Source organism: Gorilla gorilla, chromosome 11 (genome assembly GCF_029281585.2).
Source record: "Gorilla gorilla gorilla isolate KB3781 chromosome 11, NHGRI_mGorGor1-v2.1_pri, whole genome shotgun sequence".
Taxonomy (NCBI): domain Eukaryota; kingdom Metazoa; phylum Chordata; class Mammalia; order Primates; family Hominidae; genus Gorilla; species Gorilla gorilla.
In genome coordinates, this window is record NC_073235.2 from 43,323,282 (window position 1) to 43,349,368 (window position 26,087).

The window sequence follows — 26,087 nt, forward strand, 5'->3', positions numbered from 1 at the left end:
GAACCCAGGAGTCAGAGGTTGCAGTGAGCCAAGATCGTGCCACTGCACTCCAGCCCAGGTGACAGAGCGAGACTCTGTCTCAAAAAAAAAAAAAAAAAAAAAAGTGTGTGTGTGTGTGTGTGGTGTGTGTGTAGCAGTGCAGAGGGGAGACATATATCATAAATTTACCTCCCATGAACTCTTTCTTAAACAGAAACTGAAAGTTAAGCTGGAACAAAATGAGAAAATAAGTCAAGATAATGAGAAGCAATCTAAAAAACAGGAAACTGAACAAAGCCAGATGGCAAAGGAAAGCCCCAGAATAAATGCTATGAGGCAAGCATAAAAAGCTGTCTGTATTGGATCATGAGAATAGAAGACTCTGGGAGTAAGAACTCCAGGAAAAGAGAAAGAAAAAAGGAAGGAAGAAGAAAAAAAGAAATGAAAAAAGAAAGTAACGGAGGGAGGAAGGGAAGAAAATAGTACAACTACAACTAATAGCAGACAGCTATAAGAGATTTGTCCCTAAGAAGTAGGAGTGGCGATAGAAAGATCAGAGTAGGAGACATTGCTATTGATAATTGATGAGTCTCTTCTGTATTATTTGTTCTGTTATTATGTGTTCATTACTTCAGAAATAAAATTTATAAAAATATTAAAGGATAAATTATGAGCAAAATCAAAAATTAACAAGAGGAATTTTCCTGAAGTGTAGAATTGAGGGCCTACTGGGCTGGCTGTCTGACTAAAGAAAAAGGCCATTGTTAAAGTCCAAATCAAAATGTGTTCCATTTCTGTCTCCTAGGCCAAAGCCCCTCACCATGGGGACATGGGTGATTGAGTGAGGCTAAGACTAACACTGGAGCACAGGGGTGTTTTTATTTGGACTACCCCTAACTGATTGTGCCACTCAGGAAATGAAGATGTTCCCTCCTTACTCACCCTCTAGGACCCAATGGGTCTTGAGCAGAAACTACACACATTAAAGCTAAAGAGAGCCATGGGGGTAGATGATTCTCCAAGATATATCTCTCTGCAAATTCTCACATTTCATTCAGCTAAGTAATTTATTATGGGCCTGGGTTACATTCATTTAAAACTGAACATTTGAACACATCTCTATGGCAAGATAATAAAAAAAAAAATTTCTGATTGCATTATTTTTATTGCTACAGGAGACTAGAAACAAAACTTAGAAAAAAATCTTTCTTCCTTGACCACTAGAAGGTAGCCAAACGGTGGGAGACACTGTGGTTGTTTACCCTACCCTTTGGCCCTGGAGAAAACTAATTTCCACAGGCAACATATAAAATGCCAAACTCACCCTTTTGTGGCTCCCTAGACAGTAGAGATGTCTATGAAACTCAGTTCTGGATCATAGTTTTGGGTGGGTAGGGCTTCTAAGAGTAGCACAAAACCACACTCTGTTCACACATAAAGTTTCTGAGCGTGATCAATTGGATTCTGATGGCATGGTACATGGTCAGTAAATAAATGGGTAAAGGAGCAGATACAAAGAACCACAGCCTTGAAGACCATGACCAAAGGAGCTTGTGCTCATCAAGGACCATTAGGACTCAGACAACAGGCATCTCAAGAATGACCAGTGTGAATCTAAGACCCCAATTGTCCTGGAAAAATTATTCTAGGTTGTTGCAGTCATCTAAAAACTTATCTTTCATCATGCATAATTCTTGCTTAAGATTCTTCAAAGCCTCCTCATTATATACAGCTTCAAATTTTAAATTCTCTTATCAGATTTTTAAAGCCCTACAAATCAAATTTATTCCACCTACTAAGACTCCTTTCTAATTCCAGTCTTATCATCTTACAATATTCATTAATCCATTTATTCAATTAATATTGACATCTATTATTTGTAAAGTATGATTGCAGATGATGGAAAAACGACAGGAGACAAGAGTAGTAAGATCTCTGCCATTATAGACCTAATATTCTAGTAATAGAGACAGACATAGATAAATAACCAAACAGAAAAGAAATAAGTGAAGACTGCTATTAGTGCTATGAAGAAAATAGTCACGGTTCAATTCTTATTTATGATGGTTTCCATACATGTGTCTTCACATAACTCCACTATGTTCACCTTTCAGTGCACAAGTATAACCACATCCTCTGTAAAGTATTTCAGACTAGCACAGCCCACACTGATACTTCTTTCTCCCTCATTCTAAGACTCCTCTACAGACAGAATGACATGATTTTGTATTTAATGGTTGCTTTTCCTTATCGTTTCATTTGTACTAATTTTGACTCCTTATCCAGGGATGAAAGCTCTTGAGAGCAAGGATCCTGTCTTGTAATTCTTTATATGCTTCAGTGTTTTGCATTCTTTTGAACTTTGTTTTTGACTGCATAATTATTACTTGGAATCACATTTGTTCATCTCACATTTTTTGTTGTTGTTGTTTCACACTGTTATTGACATGAAGATGTTAGAATCTTCAGAAATTATTGAAATTCAAACACTGCTTGCTTAAGCTGTACGTAAGCAGGGAGCTAATATAGGGTAGGGGTTAAGCTATGTATAAGCAATGAGGAGTAAATCTACTTCATGGTTAGGGGCTAAATTGTAACTCCCACCCAAAATTCATATGCTAAATTCTTAAGTCCCAGTACTTCAGACTGAGACTGTATTTAGAGAAAGAGTCTTTAAAGAGATATTTAATAATTAAGTCTAAACGAGGCCCCATTAGGATGGACCTTAATCCAGTGTGACTGGTTTTCTTATAGGAGAGGACATTGGGACACAGCTATGCACTGAGGAAAGGCCATGTGAAACCACAGGGAGAAGACCGTCATCTACAAATAAGGAGAGCGACCTTAAAAGAATCCCACCCTGCCAACACCTTGATCTCAGACCTCTCGCCTCCAGAACTACTAGAAAACCAACTTCTGTCAAGCCATCCAGTCTGTGGGACTTTGTTATGGAAGCCCTAGCAAAATAATACATTCACTAACAGAGATATTAAAGGAATTAATGGATTATTTTAATATTCATATGTTAAATATGTTAATATTGATAATTAACATAAATATAAATTGATCCTACCATACAGTCTCCAAAATCTTCTCCAAAAGAGAGAGAGAGAGGAGGAAAATAATATTTACCAAGCACTTACTAAGTTCCAGGCTCTTTGCAAGTCTCTAAATTGAGTAAATACAATTGTCTTATTTAATTGTCATAAAAGGGATATGATGTGTTAACACACACACTGTTAAAAATAAGCAAATGGAAAAGTGAAAGGTGGCCTTCCTGAAGGTCACACAGCAGGAGCGTGGCATTCACTCCCAGTCAGCACTACTTGAATTTCAATGCTTTTTCCACTACACTGCCCTATTCGTAAAATAGTCTCCCATTGGACCTAATAACACTATACTACTCAGTGCAAACATAACTTGATTAATATAAATTGAATTAAAGTTTCAATCCAAATTAAAGGCAGTTGCAATACATATTTCAATTATATTTTAGAATTATAATCATTAATTTTTTATAATGCTTTACCTCTTAAGATGTATCATTAAAACTAATAACTTATTTTTGAAATATTCAGAGTATGTATTTTTACTGCACTATGCCAGAATTGTTGAGATCCATGACTTAAAATTAGATTTTTCTAAAAAATCAGCCCTTCATGTCTAAAACAGAAAATATACCTAGTTACATTTGAATTCCAGATACGTGAAGAGTAGTTTACTAGGATATACAAAAAAAAGTCTTGTTATCTATTTGGAATTAAATTTTAACTGGGTGTCTTGTATTTTATCTGACCAATTTTATCTCTTCTCTCTCCTGGCAAACCAAAATTTATAAGAAAACAATAAAAAATTCATAAGGCTACACAGACGAAGAATAGGAGAGAAGACCATGGCAATAAAAAACAGAAGTGGATTGAAAGTAGATTATACCTGGTCATGAGTTAATAGATAAAATGAAAATCTAGACCTGCAATAGGAGGAGGTCAGATGCAAGTTAATTTGTACTGCAGAAGCTCAGACTAGATTAGAAATTGTGGGCCTTAAAATGTCTAAAAATAGGGAGATAGAAGCGATTGAATATAGGAGGATTGCTTTAGTCTATTAAAAAAGTGGTTAGAATCCAGAGTACACTGCCAAAGGAGTGTCTTTCCTCAAGCCTGGTGAAAGATTAGAAATTCACCCAAAAGGATTACCCCCGAGGACACTGAGAAGAAGGATTAAGTGATAATCTACATTAGAAGTTCTCAAATTTCAGCATGAATTAGAATTACCTGGAGAACTACTTAAACCGTAGATTGTTGGGCTCCACCCCAGACTGTATGATCCAGTAGTTCAAGGGTGGGGCCCAACAATTTGCATTTATGAACAGTTCTCAGGTGATGCAGATGTGCTGATGCTGCTGGCCCAGTGGGTCTTCACCTGAGACAAACATTAGAATCACCTGGAAGACCTTTTAAAAAATGTCTGGGTGCCACCCCTAGAGATTGTCACTGAATTGTTTTGGCCTATGTCATGAACATAAGACTTTTTCAAATCTCCCACCATAATGTTCAAATAGGGTTAAGAACCACAGACCTAACTGCTAAATTAGACCTCAGTCCCCTACCCTGACTTTTGGGGAGGCTGACATCCAGGTTTCTATGCCCCACGTGAGATATTAAAAGGTTTCCCTATTGGGGGAAACTGTCTAGACCAATGCTCCGAAGAAAGAGATAATTGGAGGATTCTGCCTCCACACACACACACACACACACACACACACACACACACACACACACACACACACAAAAGGCTCAGTGCAGCTATTTTTAAAGATGTTTATCATTACTTAAGGTCTCCTGCTTGAACTCAGAATTTCTGATGATCTCTTTAGGAAGATGAAGACACAGCCCAGAAACACCAGATAATTAAAGAATGACTACACCATGAGCAAGAAATCAAATTAAGTAAACAGAAAAGAAAAACTCAGAAGAAACAGAAGCAGCAGCAAAAATAGAAAACAATACAGAATAAAATGAAAACAAATAAATATCCTCAGAGAGATTACAGAAATGATATACATGAAGCTAGAGGAGGTTATAATGAAGAAAAGGTAAAAAAAAATTGAACTCTGAGAAATTAAAAGGAGTATAGCTGAATTTAAAATGCTGATAGAAACTTTAAAGTTGAAAAAATCCTCAAGGAAATTTTTTTTAAGGAAGGAAATAAACAGAAAATGAAAGTTCACCCTCTAAGTTATACGATCTTAAGAGATAATTGTAAAACAAATAAAAGAAACATTTAAAAAATAATTTGACATTATTTTTCAGAACTGAAGGACATCAGTTTTTAGATTGAAACTGCCAAATAAGTTCCCAGCAAAACAGACACATGTTGTCATGAAATGCCAGAATAAAGAGAAAAAAAAAAAAAGATTCTACAAGTTTCTAGAGTGAAAGAGTAATGATCAAAAGACATTATAGTATAATAGCATTGGACTTCTCAACTCCAACTTATTGTTGAGAAGACAAGAATGTCTGAAAAGATTTGATACCAAATTATTTCCAATCTGGATTTCCATACTCAATTAATGAAATGTAAACATAAAAGACAGCATTGTCTTGATAAATCTGCTTCACAAGCACCTTTCTCAGAAAGCTGCTGGAAGCTGTACTTCACTAAATCAAAGGAGTAAACTGGAAAAGAGTATATGATATATAGGAAATTGAGAGAGAGGCAAAAGAGAACCTTCCTGCGTGACAATGATTAGACATCCAGGCAGGACAGCAGCAAATCTAGAGAGCAATCTGGCATTTGGAAGCAAGAAATCAGAGAACTTCAAGAAAAATACTAGTTAAGGGGACAGCCATATTTTGAGATTCCATAGTATCAAGTCAAATAACATCTACAACTTTTAAAAAATCAACATATTTTTTAGAATATCAAAATCAATATCACCAAAATCAAAAGACACCCTAGGAATTTGGGAAGGGTGGGAAGCGTTCTCACTTACGACTTCGCTAACTACCCCCTATATCACCCCAACAGCTCCCAAATCTCAATGTTATCCCTAAATATCCTCCTGATGTATTTAACTGGACAGTAGGTATTTCTACCTAAATACAACAAAGCCACCTCCACTTTACATTACCAAAATAAAATTTAATTTATTTTTCCCAATTATGAGTCTTTCCCAGTAGACTTTTCTCAGCGAATGGTACCCACTCAGTCATCAGAGGCGAGGCCAGACGGTCACTGTTTTTTCCCTCCCCACCTCGATTGCTTCTCCTAGACCCCAATCTAAACCGCCCACTTAACTATTTGTCCTCACTGTCTCAGGAAAGCTTTACTTCCTCATCTTCCCCGTAGAAACTGCTTAGCTCAGGGTCTCATCACTTCTCATTCTCCTGACTGCCATTGCTAAGTGAACACTGGAGTGATCATTCTAAAATGCAAATGTGAGCATGTCCCTCTGCTGTTTAAAACTCTCCAATGGCTTCCCCCTGCCAAAGGCATGGCACAAAGGCCATCCATGATTAGATGCCTGCTTAATTTTCCATCTCCAGATCTGTGACTGCCCAAAGTGCTCTGTGTTCCAGGAATATTGAATTGCAGTCAACTTACAATTTTCCAGGGATAGATTAACCATGTTATGGCAAAACATGGAAGAAAATAACTAAAGGCAGCATATTTGTAAGGGAAAATAATTAAAACTATTTGGAATGAGAGAAATATCTATATATCAGAGTGAATTTATTATTTATAATTATGTTGGAGCCATTACATTTTTACACTGTACCTACTGCAAATCAGGAACGCCCCTCCACCTGGACAATCAGAGGTGGATATGTTTGCTTACAGCAGTCTGTTAGTCTATTAGCTTCTCTTCTGTGTGGGAGCAGCTCTCTGCAGTTTGTCTGAAGCTCTCTGGAAAAATCTCTTTCTTGTGGCAGTGACTGAATAGAAGTCTCTTTTCTATGCCTTTTCCTAAGATTTTTTTTTTTTCTTAAGCAGAGAATTTGGAGGACAATGAAGGTAAGATGGAGAGCATTGAAGAAGAAAGCCCAGAATTTGCTTTCCAGCCTTTGTGACCTTGAACTGACAGATATGGCCCTAAACTCTTTCCATTCATTGTTATATTGAGAGACTTGCCTCATGGGAAGCTGAAGGGGCAGTCTAGGGTTACACAGAGAAGAACTGGAGAATGGCAGGTAATTTAATTCCCAAGCTGATGGCTCGACTGTTGCCAGCGAACTAGTTTTGTGCAATATGAAGGGGAGAATGACAGTGAGAGCGAGGAGTTAGCTGACAGAAACAAGGCAGCTCTGAATGACTGCTTGCTGGGATATTTAGAAAATAAAATGTAGAGTTCATTCAATGAAAACTGATGTTACCTACAATTATTTTCATTAGAAAAAGGAAGAAGAGGAAGAGCAGGATGGGGAAGAAGAAGGAAAGAACTACTCAGCTAACAGAGCAAACTATTTAAACATTTTAATTTAATACATTTATATTAAATATCCATCTTAAATCACAAACTGGGATTAAGTGGGTCTGAACCACATTTTATCCTTGCTCGCCTCCTATTTTCCACTACCCAGGTACTGGGTTAATATAGAGTTGATAGTATTTCTAGTTTCCAAAAGGATAAATCCCAAACATCTCTGTGCCATTCTGTGCTGGCCTCAATTTACTTCTTCTATCTGGAATATTTCCCTCCACTGTTATTCCCTCCACTCACTTCTACTCCCATTATCTGAATAATGGACACATATTTCCAGATTCGGCTCAAATGGTATCTTTAGTTGGAAAGTTTACTAGTCCCCAAGAGGTAGGATTCACCTGATCCCTTATGGGTTTGTGGTCTGTGTAGAATTATATCATAGCATTCATAGTCTTACAGGACTTTATTTATTTACATGCCTATCTTCTTGTTTAAAACAGAAGATTTTTTTTTTTTTTTTTTTTTGAGACAGGTTCTCATTCTGTCATTCAGGCCAGAATGAAGTAGTCCAATCAGGGCTCACTGTAGCCTCCACCTCCTGAGATCAGGCAATCCTCCTGGCTCAGCCTCCTGAAGAGCAAGGACTACAGGCATGCACCACCATGCCCAGTTAATTTCTTTTTTATTTTTTTGTGGGGTCAGGGTCTCATTATATTGCCCAGGCTTGTTTTGAACTCCTGGCCTGAAGTGATCTTCCTGCCTTGGCCTCTCAAAAAGCTGCGATTACAAGTGTGGAGCCACCACACTTGACCTAAAACATAAGATTCTTCAGGGCAGGAGATATGCCTTTATTAATTCTTTTATCTTCCACTCATACTCCAAAACCAGGCACATGGGTGATTTTCAAGGTTGGTTGAAAGTTACATTAGGTAAGGTAATGCAGTTTGGAAGCACACAAACCTGGTGTGATAATTGGCTGTGACACTTACTCTCTGGATGATCATGAGTAAGTTACTTGGACTTTAATATTAGTCCTCTAATGTGTAAAATGAGAAACATTCCACCATATTAATTACTTACCTGGGTCTTGGTGCCTTCCATTACCCCTGCTACCGCACTAGTCCAAGCTATCACAGTCTCTCCCATGAACTCCTAAAGTTCTCCCCAACAGTGCAATTGGCACACAATGCTGAATACTCCTTTTAAAATCTAAACTAGGTTCCATAACTCCTCTGTTTAACCCTTCAACTGGCTATGAAAGTGAAGTACTAAGGTTTTACTATAGTGGGTACATTGTTCAGGACCTTTCTCCCTTGACCCTCCTCTTTTCTGAATGAAGCTCCTGTCACTCTAGCTATACCGGCTGAGGCATGCCAAGTACGATCTAGCTTTAAGGACTTTTTATTTGCTATTTTATCTGCTTGGTAAGCTCTTCCTTAGAAATTTTTACATGGCTGATCTTTCTTGTCATCCAGATCTATGCTCAAATAGCATCTTCTCAGGAAAAGCCTCTGGGAAGCTATCTTATTTTATTTCACACCATTTTTCTCTGTCTGACATTTTTGTATATATTTATGCATTTACTATCTTCCTCAACCAAATACAACCTCCATGAAGGCGGGGATTAGAGTGGCCTTTTTCACCTCTATCTTCAGCTCCCTGCAAAGGTATAACATAGATATATAATGATGAATTACTGCTCAATATTCTGGTGGAAATTCTGGTCTGGAAAAAATTGGGACTAATACTGAATACACCCCATATTTAGTCACTCTGGTGCCCAGGGCATGCTTTGGGCAAAAACAGCTATGTGTAAATGAGAGAGAGATAAATAATTGAAAAGCTGACCACTTAGAATTATTATCTGCTAGAGCCTGGGCAGCTGTTTCATGGATTTTTCTCTTTAGTTTCATTTTTATATCCTTAAGTAAGTGTGACACTGGAGAACAGAACTTCCTCACTTTTTCCTCAAGTACCAATAGCACTTTGAGCTGCTGACATTGAGTTTCAGCAGTAAACCTGGAGCAGACTTGTACTGCTCCTTCTATGTCAGCCTTGGTAAATGGGGACATTTCTGAGTTTGGGTGCAAGCCTTCTACTAGGTAGTGAGGCCTGACTGGAAGAGGGAGCACCTGAAGGTCAGAGATTAAGATTTCCTTCAGGATGTAGCCTTGGTTTCCTCTTGGAGATTGTAAACAATGGGAAGATCAATTTTAAATCAAAGTAAGCAATTTTAATCACCCTGCAAAATCTCTGAGGCAAGTTACCTTAAGAAAAGATTGGGCCAAGGCAATGGCTTACACCTGTAATCCCAGAACTTTGGGAGGCCAAGGCAGGAGGATCACTTGAGCCCATAAGTTTGAGACCAGCCTAGGCAAAATAGCAAGACACTGTCTCTACAAATTTTTTTTTTTTTTTTTTTTTTTAATTATCTGGGCTTGGTCAGGCATGGTGGCTCATGCCTGTAATCCCAGGACTTTGGGAGGCCAAGGAGGGTGGATCCTGAGGTCAAGAGCTCGAGACCTCCTGGCCAACATGGTGAAACCCTATCTCTACTAAAAATACAAAAATTAGCTGGGCATAGTGGTGCACGCCTGTAGTCCCAGCTACTTGGGAGGCTGAGGCAGGAGAATCGTTTGAACCCAGGAGGCAGAGGTTGCAGTGAGCCAAGATTGCACCGCTGCACTCCAGCCTGGTGACAGATCGAGACTCCATCTAAAATCAAAACAAAACAAAACAGAAAAACCAGCTGGGCTTGGTGGTGTACCCCTGTAATCTAAGCTACTCAGGAGACTGAGGTGGGAGAACCACCTGAGCCCAGGGTGTTGAGGTTGCAGTGAGCCATGATCTCACAACTGCACTCTAGCCTGGGTGACAGAGTGAGACCCTGTCTCTAAAAAATTAAAAATTAAATTAAATTAAAAAGAAAAGAGAAGATTGGACTTTCCGGCATTCTAGGCAGGTTGTGACTTGGAATCAAAGTAATGTGAATATTAATGAATATGATGTTATTTTGTCCTGATAGAATGGCAATCTCTGCACTCTCTGGTTATACCTCTTTAAATTCAACCAAGTGCTATGCCTATATTTTTTAGTAATTTTTAAATAACTTCTAGCCATTTCCAAAGGGGCCAGAAGGAGCCATAATAGACAATGAGTCAGTCAGAGCCAACTATTCATAATTTTTTACTGCGAAGTTTCTGAGAACTGCCTTGTACCAGATTGCCTTGTATCAGACCTTCCAGGTCTCTCTCTATGAACATAGCCATTGCAGGGAATCAGGATATGCCTCCCAAAACATGCCACTTTGGTAAAAGAATTATTTTGAGCTGAAGGCAATTGAGAATCAGCAAATGAAGGAAGAATTCTTTGCCTTCCTTTTTTCTACCTGAAAGTAGGGCGTAAATTTCCCTTTCTGAAGGTGATATAAATTTCCCTTGTGTAGGTGTTCTCTCTCCCATACCAGGAAAAGGAGAATGACTCATTCCCTGACAGTAGGCACTGAGATGAGTGTGCATAAACAAACTTTACTAAAATAACCCTTATCTTCCATTAATTCCCCCCATATATTTCCCACTTGCTTTCCCACAGTGGTCATCCTTTGAAGCCCAAACCCCCTTTCCTTTGTTAAAATGGTATTTAAGCCACAAGTCTCACTATTCCTTTGATATTTCCGTCTTTTCTGTGAATTCTATACACATAAAATATTAATAAATATCGTATGCCTTTTCTCCTATCAATCTATCCTTTGTTAGTTTAATTCATAGGCCACCAGACATTGAACCTAAGAGGATAGAGGAAAAGTTTTCCCTCCCTGACACCATTCTGTAATTTCCCATCTTAGATTTTATTGACAATCCTGTTTTATCTTCGGGTCATATGTATTTTTATACAAGACACTTTTGCTCATTATTTGAGATAACCAGAATAAGACACACTGCTCCTGGTTACTAAATTCCATATATAATCGTGCCTGGGAAACATTAACTTCAGTAGACCTTGTTCTAAATATGTCTTTATTATTGTGTTCAGATTTTGGTTTTCAGTTCTTGGAGGAATCTAAAAAATGAGAAACGGTCTTAGAAGATGGCAGTCATGATGGAGAAGTTTCTGAAAATCATAACATTCTGAATTTAAAAAGAAAAAAATAAGGAAAAAGAACCAGATCTTTCTCTAGATATTTCAAGTCTAACCAGGTATTTCAAGTGGAGAGAGAGTAAGGAGGAATAGTAGTACTTTCATTAAATGACAGAATATTTATAGTAACCCAGAGAGCAAAAGAGGATTGATGTAAAGCCTTAAAAATGTGTAAAATATTTGACCTAGAAATGCTACATCTATCATTGTATCCAAGCTCTGAAAATAACTAGTTTTATGAAAGGTAATTACAATATCTATAATTTCCAAAATAAAGGAAAATAAATGTGTACATATAGGTAATTATTTAAATAAAATATCTATAAGCATACAGTATAGTAGTACGTAAACATTAAAATGATATTGTAGAAACGTTCACTGACCTGAAAACCGATGATTATAACAAATTAACAGTGAAAGGCAGTTTATATATATTTTTTAAATGACATAAATTTTAGCCATTTTAAGTAAGGCTTTAAACTTTTTTTATTGTAGAATTATAATTCTACAATAAAAGTTTCTGATATCTTTAAATGTTAGTATTTTGCCATTTTTTATAATTTACTACATTAGCATTAATGTTATATGACTTCGACTTTGATTTTGATTAATCTAAATCCTTTTACAGTGTGCTTCTTAAACAACTTTTTAAATATCAGATGAGAATATACAAACTAGCACTTTAATCTGGTTTGAGCACACTATATATTATCGCAATATTTTAAAAACTACTTCAAATGGCTGCTCTTATCTTAGATAATTTACTATTCTTTCCTTATTATTAAAATATGAACATGTTGCTGTCACTACTACCCAACTCCTGACACTCCCAAATAAATAATGCTGTAAAATTTACTGACTAGAAATATATATGTGGGTGTAAATATAAATATATTACTAAGAAAAAGGTTAAAGTATGAATATTGTCACAAATGAATGATCTTTAGTGTTCTCATTTGCCATGTCCCTATCTTTCACAAATAATTTGATATGATATATTCACTTAAAAATAAAAACATGTAAAACCTCCACATTATAGCTTATTTCATGGGAAAAAGTTGCCTATTTCAATAATCATTTACCAAAATATTATGGTCATAGCAACTCAGCACTTTAAATTGGACAGGAAACCTGCTAGCTAGAAGCGTACTCTTGAATCAGAAAATGAAAATAAAAATGTAGTTTATAAAGTGAGTATCGTCCTATAATTTTTTATTTTATAGTTTATTTCACCATGAATGTTATGTTTTATATGTGAATTATAAAATAAACAAAAACATACCTGGCCATTTTTTAAAAACTCTGAAAGAACGTTATGTTATCATTTCATTGAACCCTTATGCTTATACCTGGAAATCTACTAGTTGTGTTCTCAGTACATTAGAAATAAATCACAATATAATGTTTCTGAATAGGAAATATAATTCTGAATTTGAAGATACATACGGTCCTCATTATATTTGGAATTTAAAGATAAATAGTCATCTTAACGATTTAAAAATTGTTTTAAAGATAGGGCAGTAAATTATTTGGAAATGTCATTTTGGTTATATGGATAATCACAATATATATAATCTCCAAGAAAAGGAAAATAATTTTAATGTGAATACATAGGTAATTACTTAGCTAAAATATCAGACAGGCACACAGTGAAATACACCAAGTATTCTTCAACTTTCACTAGATCTCTCATAAACAGAATTCTTCATAAAACATCTTGATGGTAAAATCAAATATGAGAAAAAAATATATGAAATGCCAATATTTAATTTGCATAGAAATGACTTGGAGGCATATTAGCTATTTAAAAAAAACACACACACACATATTTCAAGGGAGCTGTCCAGATGAATTTCCAAAGCATAGAATATGGTTAAATAACGTTGAAATTTTACTCACATGGTATTTGTTATATAGCCACTTTCTTTTTTTTTTGAGACAGAGTTTCGCTCTTGTTGCCCAGGCTGGAGTGCAATGGTACAATCTCGGCTCACCACAACCTCCGCCTCCTGGGTTCAAGCGCTTCTCCTGCCTCAGCCTCCCAAGTAGCTGGTATTACAGGCATGAACCACTACGCCCAGCTAATTTTGTATTTTTGGTAGAGAGGGGGTTTCTCCATGTTGGTCAGGCTGGTCTCAAACTCCCAACCTAAGGTGATCCACCCACCTCGGCCTCCCAAAGCGCTGGGATTTCAGGCATGAGCAACCGCACCCAGCCGGCCACTTTCTATAACTACGGAGCTTTTATATATTCTACTGTTCCTCTAATGGAACTATAAGAAATAGTTTTCAATTTTTAAAAGTCTTATATATTTCTCAATTAAAGACAATACTAGAGATAATGAGATCAAATACATCCTTAAGAGAAAAAATGATTTTTTTAAATCTAATTTCTTAGCAGTCCTCACCAAGCCACAAGTATTATTTGTCTTACTATTATACTAACTAAAGAGCCTTCTTGTAAAGGTTCTGTGTCACCAACCTGTCTTTCTAAATCTCATCACATAGCTTTAGACAATGCACTTATCTCTATGGTAAGAAAACAGAATCTTTTTTTCCTCTCATCTATAATCTTATTAGGAGTCAACTCAGCACAAAATAATCTCATCATTGGCCTTCTGAGTACTGTTCATTTTTGATATATCTATATAAAAACTACGAACAATAACACCCACAATTAAAAACCTTAAAGCATAGTATTTTTAAGATGTGCACATAGTTATGAGCTCTTCTTTTATCCTAGACTACTCAGAATATTTCTTGAATGGCTACAGTTTAAATATGGCACAATATTAATCAGAATTAAATTGATACAGATGTCTATTTCAAATTTGTAATGTTTAATACTTTTCTTACACCGTATCAGATAATGCTGATACTGATTATGAAAAGGGAGAAAAACAAGTCTAAACACAATGATATTCAGGCACTCATTATTTTTAAAATATATCTAAATCTAGGTATATACAGCCCCCAAAATTTCTATAACAAGAGGCCATCTACCTAAGTCTAGATTGGGCTGAATAAAATTGCTGAGTAAAAAGGGCTTCTATCTGATTAAGTTCAGTTTAAGAGAATTAAACTCACCAGATGATGACACAATTCCAAGATATCCACTACATTCCAACATGAGATAATACCTGGAGTATATGAGCAGACTTCAGGAGTAATCTCTTCAGTTATCTTGATTTATTCTTATATTCTTACTCTAATTAAAATGCTGCTGTGATTCTATTAACTCAAACATCTTTTATTAATATAAAACACTCTGTTATTTTCTACTCTAAACATTGTACTACTTCTTTTTTAAATAAAGAAGAGACATAGGGGCAATATGTAACAATTATGTCCCTGCTCTATATCTATCTATCTATCTATCTATCTATCTATCTATCTATCTATCTATCTATGTCTATCTATCTATCTATGCACATACACACATTTTCAAATTCGTTCATTTTTAAATAATATAAATAGTGAACAATGTATTTTTCCCTGAAAATGATTCCAAATAAAGTTAAAATTTAGCAGTTTACAAAGAAGAAATAATCACTATTTAATGCTTTTAAGTATGAAATAGCTGATATGGTTTAATTATTCCATTTATGTTAATAAGACCATTTTCTGATCACCAATTATAATCCGGTTACAAAAATAGTAGTATGATATACTTTGAGATTGTTGTATTTATCCATTGTGCTAAGTAATTAGCATTAAGAGGAGCAATCTGTTGGAACATAGTATTTTAAAGTGACAAAAATTGCTGGACGAGTATCACATATAGTCCTTTGGAGATTTCATATAGTACTTTTCATGTAAATTTTGATGGGCAATTACTTTTCATTAATGGTGGTTTGAGTACTTAGAGAAGACAACTATGTACTGTACTTAGTGCTGGGCAAATTGCCTGGATATACTTCATATATTGCTGTTACTTTAATGAATAGTGTTATGGCAATTAGAAGACTGATGGCTTAGAACATTTAGGTAGATATATTTGAAGTTCCTTGAACTAAGTGACATTGCTCAGTGCGCACTGCAAAGTAACTTATCTCTTTTGAAAAGTATGATTTGAAAGCAGAATCACTTAAGATATTTAGCATAATTATAGGGCATTTAAAATAACCTGGATTGTATATATCAAATTACAGATGAAAGTGCAATACAAGTGTAACAATTAATCGCTAGATCTTCCACTGAAAAGTGGTTGTAAACACAATATTTAAGTAAATAGAATACCATTAAATCTTTTAAAATGATTTGTTATTTGTCGTGCTTCTCTTTATTTGTATTATCTTAAGTAGGACATTCTCACAAAAGTCAGGTATAAATATTATAATAATTATATGAATACCTAATTGTACTGATGATTATTCATTTATCTAAGAAAATTAATGTTTCAATCCCTGAGACAGGCAGCAGCTGGGATTATTTTTCTAAATTATTTTAAAGATTTAATTAAGAGAACTATTCTCAAGCATTATAGTCCATATTCCGTGAATGCTTTCTACTGAGTAATAGTTCATAAATACATGATCTCAGAAAACTGGTGTCTAGAGATAATTCTTCCCCCCAAAACCCAATCTTCTTTTAAAGAAGGTAAGTTACCAATTTCTCCACAGCTAGATAATTTTAACTGCTATATTCCATAAACATAAGTAATTCACGCTTTAATTTTAGAATATTTGAAATTGAAACAACACACTTTTTCAAAGTTAAGTTTGTTCTAAGTAACTATAATTATTTTATTTATATGACTAGTTTATAGTTTATTATTTCTATAAACATTAACTATAACAGCTTGAAATATTTACTAGAGATTTCTCTTATTAAAATGCATAATCATTAATAGTAACATTGGGTATAATAAATTGGAAATAAAGCAAAACACATGAAGCAGAACTAATTCCTTCATCATTAATAATCTTATACACATGAAAGATACAAGCTTTCAATAAATGTTATAGATTACTATTTTTTGCTCATTGTAAATATACGCATAAATTAACTATATAATCTTTTTTTGCTCATTGTAAATATATGCATAAATTAATTATGTAATCTATTTCAGTATAATACTTTAATGGCAGCAGTGAAACCATATGAAACATAAGCTATTTTTTAACTAGAATAAAGGTTCTGTAGAGAGGGAAATAAGTTCTATACCTAAGGCACTTAAAAAAGAAAAAAATAAGCCTCTCCTTCTAAATGCAAAGATGTTTAAAAATATGACAAAATAGTCCATTTGCATTTCCTGTTTTCGCTTTCTTATGTGTTCTTCCTGCAGGTACCTGAATGACTCACTCCAGACTTCCTTCAGATTTTTGCTCAACTGTCACGTGTCAGTGAGAACTGCCATATCTTCTCTACTTAAAATTCGAATTTTTCAGGCTCCTTCCTCCTAACCCAACTCTACACTCCCTAATCATATGCCCTGCTTGAATCTTCTCCATTAGTATCTTTCACCATCTGATAAACTTGATTTGTTTATTTGCTTATATGCTATTTTCCCCCACTGGAAATATAAGCTACCTAAGGACAGGGAATTGTTACCTGTTTTATACTCTGCTGTTTTCCTAGAACCTAAGTAGTGACTGGCTCATGATAGTCACTTGATAAATTGTTGAATCAGTAAACAAATCAAAATTAGAGCAAATAAATAAATTATCAGTATTATAACAGTACATAAATATAAAAATGAAGAAAATCCTGACTCTTGATTAAATTACATTTAAAAGAAAAAAATAAACAGAAAAGAAGGATATTCTCTTCCTACCCTTCTCTGCCCACTTTACAAGAAACTTTTTTTTTTTTTTTTTTTTTTTTTTTTTTTTTGAGACGGAGTCTTGCTTTGTCGCCCAGGCTGGAGTGCAGTGGCGCGATCTCGGCTCACTGCAAGCTCCACCTCCCGGGTTCACGCCATTCTCCTGCCTCAGCCTCCCGAGTAGCTGGGACTACAGGCGCCCACTACCACGCCCGGCTAATTTTTTATATTTTTAGTAGAGACGGGGTTTCACCGTGTTAGCCAGGATGGTCTCGATCTCCTGACCTCGTGATCCGCCCTCCTCGGCCTCCCAAAGTGCTGGGATTACAGGCGTGAGCCACCGCGCCCGGCCCAAGAAACTTTTATACCATCAGGTTTTATAAACACCAAATGCTCTCTTTCATTTATTTTTTAAGGATTTTTTTGTTAACCAAAATTTGTAATGATGGGCCCAGAGTCACAGTTTCAGGCCTCATAGAGGCAATTGGCTATGAAGGGTAGAAGGGGTATTTTGTGTACAGTGCAGGTTTCTCAACCCCAGCACTATCGGCATTTTACCCCAAATAGTTCCTTGTTATGGGGGCTGCCCTGTCCTGTGCCTTGTAGGATATTTACCAGCATCATATTGTCAACCTGCTAGATGACAGTAGCAACTCCCTTTTCCCTGCACAGTTAGTATTGTTTAAAATGTCTTCAGACATTGCCAAATGTCTCCTGGTGAGCAAAATCTCCTGGAGCTGAGCATCACTGTTGTGTTGGGAAGAACTCTGGCTTTGGAAATAGACAGACTTATGTTAGAGACCCAGTTTTGACCGTGATCAATCCAGTTTTCAGAGGTAATACAGTCGCATTATCTCCATCACACAGTTACTAAGTCTATTAGCACTAATGTGTGTAAGTTATCCGGAACAAAGTAGATGCTCTGTAAATAACAGTTACTGATATAAATTGTGCATCACGGTGGTTAAAAAATATATAATTAATTTATACATATAAAAGTTTTTTTAAATAAACGCATATATATGATAAAAGCTGGAGCAGTCTATACAGACTTTTAAAACATATTTGCAATTAAAATATATTTTAAAAGTAACACAAATTAATATACAGTCTTACTTCTGCTATGAACTGAATTATGTCCCCCTTCCCAACCCAATTCACATGTGGAAGCCCTAAGGAGATGGGGCCTTTGGAAGGTAATTAGTTTTAGATGAGGTCATGAGTATGAGGCCATCATGATGGGATTAGTAGCCACCCCAGAATGCTTGCTTTCCTTCTCCTTCTTGATGTGTAAGAACCCATCAAGAAGGCTATAAAGCAGGAAAAGAGCCCTCACCAGGAACCAAATTCACCTGCACCTTGGCTTTGGACTTTCCAGCCTCCAGAGCTTGAAAAAATACATTTCTGTTGTTTAATCTACCCAGTTTATGGTACTTTGTTAAGGCAGCCCATGCTGTCTAACACAATCCCATTTTTAATTCCTGCATAATATTTCACTGTTACAGATATTCTATGATTCATTTGGCTAGTCCTTTATAACGCAGATGTAGATTTTTCCCCAGACTTTTGCAATTACAAATACCACTGCAAAGGACAATGTTTGCATATATCTCAGTGCATATATAACTTAGTATATCTATAGGACAGATTCCTAGAAGAAATGCAGGCTTTCAAATCTAAACATCATGGATTAAAAAGTTTGCTGCGGATGAAGAGGTTCCAAGATGGCAGAATGGGAACAGCTCGAGTCTACAGCTCCCAGCCTGAGGGACGCAGAAGACGGGTGATTTCTGCATTTCCAGCTGAGGTACCAGGTTCCTCTCACTGGGGCTTGTCGGACAGTGGGTGCAGGACAGTGGGTGCAGCCCACCGAGCATGAGCTGAAGCAGGGCGAGGCATTACCTCAGCCAGGAAACTCAAGGAGTCAGGGAATTCCCAAATGTCCATCAATGATAGACTAGATTAAGAAAATGTGGCACATATACACCATGGAATACTATATTGCCATAAAAAAGGATGAGTTCATGTCCTTTGTAGGGACATGGATGAAGCTGAAAACCATCATTCTCAGCAAACTATCGCAGGGACAAAATACCAAACACCGCATGTTCTCACTCATAGGTGGGAATTGAACTGTGAGAACACTTGGACACAGGAAGGGGAACATCACACACTGGGGCCTGTCATAGGGGAGGAGGAGAGGGGAGGGAAAGCATTAGGAAATATACCTAATGTAAATGACGAGTAAATGGGTGCAGCACACCAACATGGCACATGTATATATATGTAACAAGCCTGCACATTGTGCACATGTACCCTAGAACTTAAAAGTATAATAATTAAAAAAAAGTTTGCTGCACTATTTATTAACTATGTAACTGAGCAGTTAATGTAGGCTAGCTGAGCCTCAGCTGAGATTTCTAGAATAAGCAATGTTAAGGGTACGTCTCTTAGGGGATTGCTGCGAGAATTACACAAGTATAGATTTGTGAATTAAATACTAGAATGTTTTTTAAAAATTTAGACTAACAATTATTACTATTAAAAATAATAATGTTGTTCGGCCTGGTTATGAGACTACCTTTAAGAACCCAATACTCTCTACAAAGTTTTTGTTTTGTTTAACTCTTTTACTTTTGGTGTGAGTTTAAATTTTTGTTTTTGTTTTCCTTCCATTAAGCTGTTTACTTTCTATGAAAACAGACACAATCCAATATATTCCTTCTTTCCTTGCATTTCTATATACATATGTACATGTAGTACATGCCAGAAATGATTGGCTATATTTTATACATCTTTCCTCTTACTCATTTTCTCCCCATTTCAATTCAAATCCTAATATCTTAATTTTTATTTTAATATGTGTTTCAATAAATACTTAAATTCTACAATGTATTTATGGCCATGGTCATTTTACATAAAATGGTCATTTTACATAAACATTTGTCTGCTTGTGCTGAAAATATATTTTGGTCACAATGGCAGGTGTTTGTGTGTGTGGTCATTATTCTATTTATTCATATATTTTACTATTATTGAGATGTACTAAATATAAAGTGTCTTGCTGTGTGTTATGAGTGAAACATATATGAATAAAGTGTGGTCCCAAATTATGGAGAAGCGAGACATGTTCGTACATGATTATTTTAGGAGACAAAAATACTCCACTGTATTAGGAAAATACGAATGCATTCAGAGAAGAGAAAGATCGCCAATCACACTGGAGTAAGCAGACATAGCCTTGAAACGTGGATGGTGTTTCACCCATTAGGGCAGCTAATGAACAGGGAACACACTCAAGGAACAACAAGGCAAAGAGAAATAAGTAGGGCATAATTACATAAAGAAGGAACAGTTTACCCGGATGTAGTGCACATGACTGAAGTAGGGATAGAGGAGAACAAAATGAGAGGAAGAGTTACGGGAGCAAGACTCTTCCTTATGGTAAAACAGTACTTGACTTGAGTCACAATCCCAGAGCGTTCATCTTACAGGACAGGGTTTTAACAAATCTTACTAATTTTTTTTTTTTTTTTTTTTTGTCTATAATGTGAGACTAATAATGCTAATAATGCTTTGGATTTTAACAAATCTTATTGATTCTAAGTTTCTTTATAAGGTGGAACTAATAATGCTGTGATAACAAGATTTAGTAAATGAAAATGAAAGAAAATGAGCATTTCTGAGTAACGCTCATTTATTTCAGCCTTTGAAATTGGCTAAGTAGGTAATGCCACAGCAGGTCCTAATATAGCAGATTTTGAAAGTTTGCAGATTGGAGATAGAGAGAATGAGAGGAAGGTAAGAGGCGACTGCTGTAGCTCCGACAAGAAGTTAAGTTCCTAACCAGAGTGTGAAAGGAAAACAAACGACAACAACAGTAACGAAACAAACAAAAAGACAGGGCTATCAAATACAAAAATAAAGTTAGCCATACAAATACATTTGAGGATCAAGGAAAAAAACTGGCCCCAGTTCCCTCTGAGCTTAAGGCAAACACTTGGGAGAAACTATAGAACCGCTACAGAAAAAAAATAATCAGGAGAGGAGCTGCTTTAGAAGTGACAATTCAATTTCATTCTACTCAACAAGCAATTTTCCAGTGGTTGTCAATGGAAGGTTTCCATTCTCTTGGGGGAATTAAGGAAATTTGTAAGGTCATTTTTGGCTATCAAAATCACTAGGGACTATTACTGACATTTAGTGGAGAAGGAGTCAAGGATGATAAATATCTTACAAAGCACTGAAAATAAAAATTGTCCTATTTCCTATGTCATCATTGAATACCCCAGTGGACATTTATATTGATGAAAAATCTTGTTTACAGGTATCTGAACCCAGAATGTAACTCTATTTTATATCTAAAGACAAAGCATTTTCTACATGGGTTTAAGAAATACTAAATTTTCCATGAATATAATTGTTCTTTATATTGTTCAAAATGTTACCAAAAATTGTTCACCACTTCAGAAATATCAAGCCATCAACATCAATTCCACTTGTTATTTTAGAGCTAACAGCACAGCATACCTGCATCAGTCTGCATTTTTAGCTATTTCACTTCTAGTGATGCTTTATATGAGAAAAAGCAGCTATTTCTTCAGATATAGTATGCCCAAAGCATTTGTAAATTGAATTGATTTTTTTTTATTTTAAATTACTTTGCTGTTATTTCTCATTTTATTACAGTCAGGGCATTACATTTTATTTGTTATTTAAAAAAGGGAGGCATTGACCAGAGGCAATCCTATAAATTCAAGACCATTTTTAAAAACCCTCAAAGGTGCAATTTTCAGCGAGTCACTTTTTTAGCAGAATGGAAAGAGAGGTACATATGTGAATTCTTAGTTAAGTAGATTCATCTAGTCAAGCTGTCCTTGTAAGGGACCATCCCTGACTCTTACATTCACGCGCTTACAAACACTGCTGTCTCTTCTCTAGGTCTCTTCCCATTCTAGCCTTCATCCAGGGCCAATTTCAATCCTACATGCCTCATGAAGTCCCCCTCTGAAGACATTTGGAAGTCTTACTTGCATTTTTATACAATGATTTGCACGGATCAGTTTTATATGCATCAATCTGTTTTCCCCTTTCATCAGCATTTCTAACACCATGGCATTATCTTACAACTCTCTTCTGTCCTTCATAATACTTAAGCACTTAAGCCCTGAATAAAAGTGGTCAGTATTGGTCCTATTGAAAGTTTTTTTGTTTTGTTTTGTTTTTTTTTGTTTTGTTTTGAGATAGAGTCTCCCTCTGTCTCCCAGGCTGGAGTGCAGTGGCGCGCGATCTTGGCTCACTGCAACCTCCGCCTCCCGGGTTCAAGAGATTCTCCTACCTCAGCGTCCTGAGTAGCTGGGACTACAGGCACATGCCACCATGCCCGGCTATTTTTATTTATTTTATTATTTATTTATTTATTTATTTATTTATTTAGTAGAGACAGGGTTTCACTGTGTTAGCCAGGATGGTCTCGATCTCCTGACCTCGTGATCCACTCGCCTTGGCCTCCCAAAGTGCTGGGATTACAGGCATGAGCCACCACACCTGGCTGGAACTTTTATTTTAGACAAAACATAATGCAAAACCTCTCACAGTAACCCCCAGTCCTCAAAACATCAACAATAAACACAGACCTGCATTGATTGTGGTATTCTGGGTATTTCTATAACATTTCTAGGTTTCTGTAGATCATAGTTTACAAATTGTAGAAGTAAAGGATATTTCAGAATCTGATGGACTCAAATTACTTTCAGAAAATAAAATATAGAAATTGAAAGTTTGTTTTCTCTCATAAAGGAAAGAAATAAACTCCTCCCCTACTCCCCCCACCCCCAAAAAAAAGAAAGAAAGAAAGACATGAGAAAAGCAATGGAGAGCCTACGGCAGACAGAGTGAGGTAAAAGAGAGAAGAAAAGGTAGGGAGGGAAGGAAGGAAGGTCTTCTCAAAAGCAAAGATTCCTTTGAAACTTGAAGTTTCAGCTGCTTTTTACATTCAGTGGAAGAGAGATTTAGTAAGCTTTGAAAAAAAAAAATCTGCACTTGACAACATGTAAAGCGGACTTGCATTGTAGGAAACAGAAGAGACTCCTTAAGGTGAACTATAAGAGGTAAGGAATTTTCAAATTATCAGACTCTCCACCTTGTTATAATAAGACAGCATATAGACTCCTTTCAAATCAGATTTCAGTGTAAATCTGCGAGTGTTCAGTTTCAGGATAACAAGATTAAATGCATCAATCCCAGAACCTGTCATTTGCCATCATTTATAATGTTCCATGGATTCCATGACAACTAGCCATAATAATTTATCTTAAGAAGTAGTAAAAAGGCTTTTGATGATTTCTGTATGCTAATTTTACTAAGTTTTTTATTATATGTATTTTTAAAATTTTTCTCTTATTTAAGTATATCATATTAAGTATATCTTAGAAAATTCATAAAAAGTGTGCAAGTTGAGCACTTAGATTTTTACTTTTAAAGTTCTAAAATTATTTATTATACAAGTGATATTTTGCTGAGAAGAAATAAATATACATTTTAAAAGCTTATCATTGAGAATTCAGCTGAAAAATCTTAAGAGTTAGCGTAGGTAAAAACTAATTTTTTTTTTTTTTTTTGCCATTAGCTGTAACTCACATTGTTTTCAGTTATCGGAGAGGTTAAACAATTGTAAATACTTTATCATACAACGTCTAGAGGGAACATTTGAAACCTTTAATCCCCAAAAATATGAACACTGTATTCATTCTCGAGCAACTGAACATGACATTCTCTGATATGCAGATGGTGTCTGAAAGTATTTTAATCTGACAGCCTTGACTTTCCCATGGGTAAACTACCCATGTGCCTTGAATCTCCACAGCAGCTATTGTGATAACTTCAAGTTTGTCAGGTGACCCCACAGAAAGTATGAACAAATGTCCTTAAGGGTTATGTTTGCTAAAGCCTTTCAAGGGCTCCCTAAAAGACAAATGATGAGCTCATTTGGTTAACAGTGACTGAAAACAAATGTTGTGTGCATAACCAAATCAACAGAGCCAGTGTTTTTCTGATTATTAGACTGTGACATGAGTCTGCAAACACACACAGAACCCACCTTTTTTGATTGATCCCCATAGTAGCCAAAATTTAATCTCTTTTTAATGTTTACTTATTAATCCCATTCCTGGAAAATTGCCACTTGAAACAGGTCAATAGTATAATATATTAAAATTGTGATAAACAGAAAAATTTAGCAGAGAGCTTAAATACTTATGGAAATTGTGTAATTAAAGGCTGGTGGTTTTTTTTGCCTTTACCTGTGACTCAAAGTTTCTTTCAGTTCATAGTGAGGTTAGCCAATTGCAAGTGATTCTAAGATTTGATGGTTGTTGGAGATAGCTACTTAGATATTTATAGGAAGCACAAACCTATTCTAAGACAAATTAAGCAGTTTTATGTTGTAAACTCCCACCAAATTCTTAACTAAAAGTTGAAATACTTTTGCCTAACCTATGAAAGAGATTAAAATGAACTCTGATTAGCATAACTTCACAAATGAACTTTTTTATTTGTAATTTTTATGTTCTTTTGTATTGCTTTAACCTATATAATCATTTATTTAAAACTATTTCCTATTTCATTTAAAACTAATAGTTTGATCACTAATGGATGGATCAACACATTAGTGATAAAAATCATGCAAGGTTAAAACTTTAATGGCAAAATCACAATTACTTTTGCACCAACATATAGAGAAATAGATAAAGAGATATATATAATGGATAGATAAGAATTATATGTGTGCTTGTGTACATATGTGTGTGCATATATATATGGATGCATACATACACACACACATATAATAGACTGAATATTTGTGTCCCTCAAAAATACATATGTTGAAATCCTAATCCCCAATTTGATGAAATTGAAGAGTGGGATCTTTGGAAGGTAATTTGGTCATGAGGGTAAAGACCTCATGAATGAAATTAGTGAACTTATAAAAGGATCCCCAGAGAGCTCTTTCTCTCTCTCTTTTCTCTCTCTCATTTGTTTCCATGAGAAGATATAAAAAGTAAGCAATCCATAATCTGGAAATGGGCCCTCACCAGAACCCAACCATCTTGGCATCCTGATCTCAGACTTCCAGCCTCCAGAACTGTGAGAAATAAATTTCTGATGTTTTTAAAGCCTCTCAGCCTATGTTAATTTGCTATAGCAGCCCAAGGTAAGACATACAAATATATAAATAAAAATATATATGCCTACACCTTGACACTCAAGTAGAATATGTCATGATAATTTTAGATTCCTTACCTACAAATATCATGGCAAATACAACTTCCAAAGATCACTTAGCACCATAAAACAACACAACAACAAAAAGTATATACAGAATGATATATAAATGAGAGCAACTGTGCATATAGTAGAATAGCAGAGAATAATGAATAAATAGCTCATAGGTGTGAGTGAAGGGTGTAGGGTAAATTCAAACTCATACCCCTTATAGGGCCCAGGGCTCAAACTCTTGACCTCGACAAATTACTACATAACTCATTTTCATAAACAATGTCAAGAGCATCTGTGATTAAATGATATGCTGACCATTAAGTACATAATTGTCAGTGATTCTCTATTTAGACATACTGACTTCAAGTTTGCTTAAATGTTATTCATACCCTCAGTTCTATTTTAAAGCTACGATCCATTTACACCAGCTCTTTCATGCCCCACTAAAAAAGTACAAAATACAGATAAGCTATCATCCTTCTATTTCGTGAATTCCGTCATAATT

General features: G+C 35.6%; 1 protein-coding gene across 2 annotated transcripts in view; it reads right to left on the reverse strand.

Moving 5' to 3' along the window:
- The window catches only part of LRP1B (LDL receptor related protein 1B), a 1,892,531-nt gene that overhangs the window by 548,940 nt on the left and 1,317,504 nt on the right, over positions 1-26,087 (reverse strand). The gene's annotated exons all lie outside the window — the stretch shown is intronic.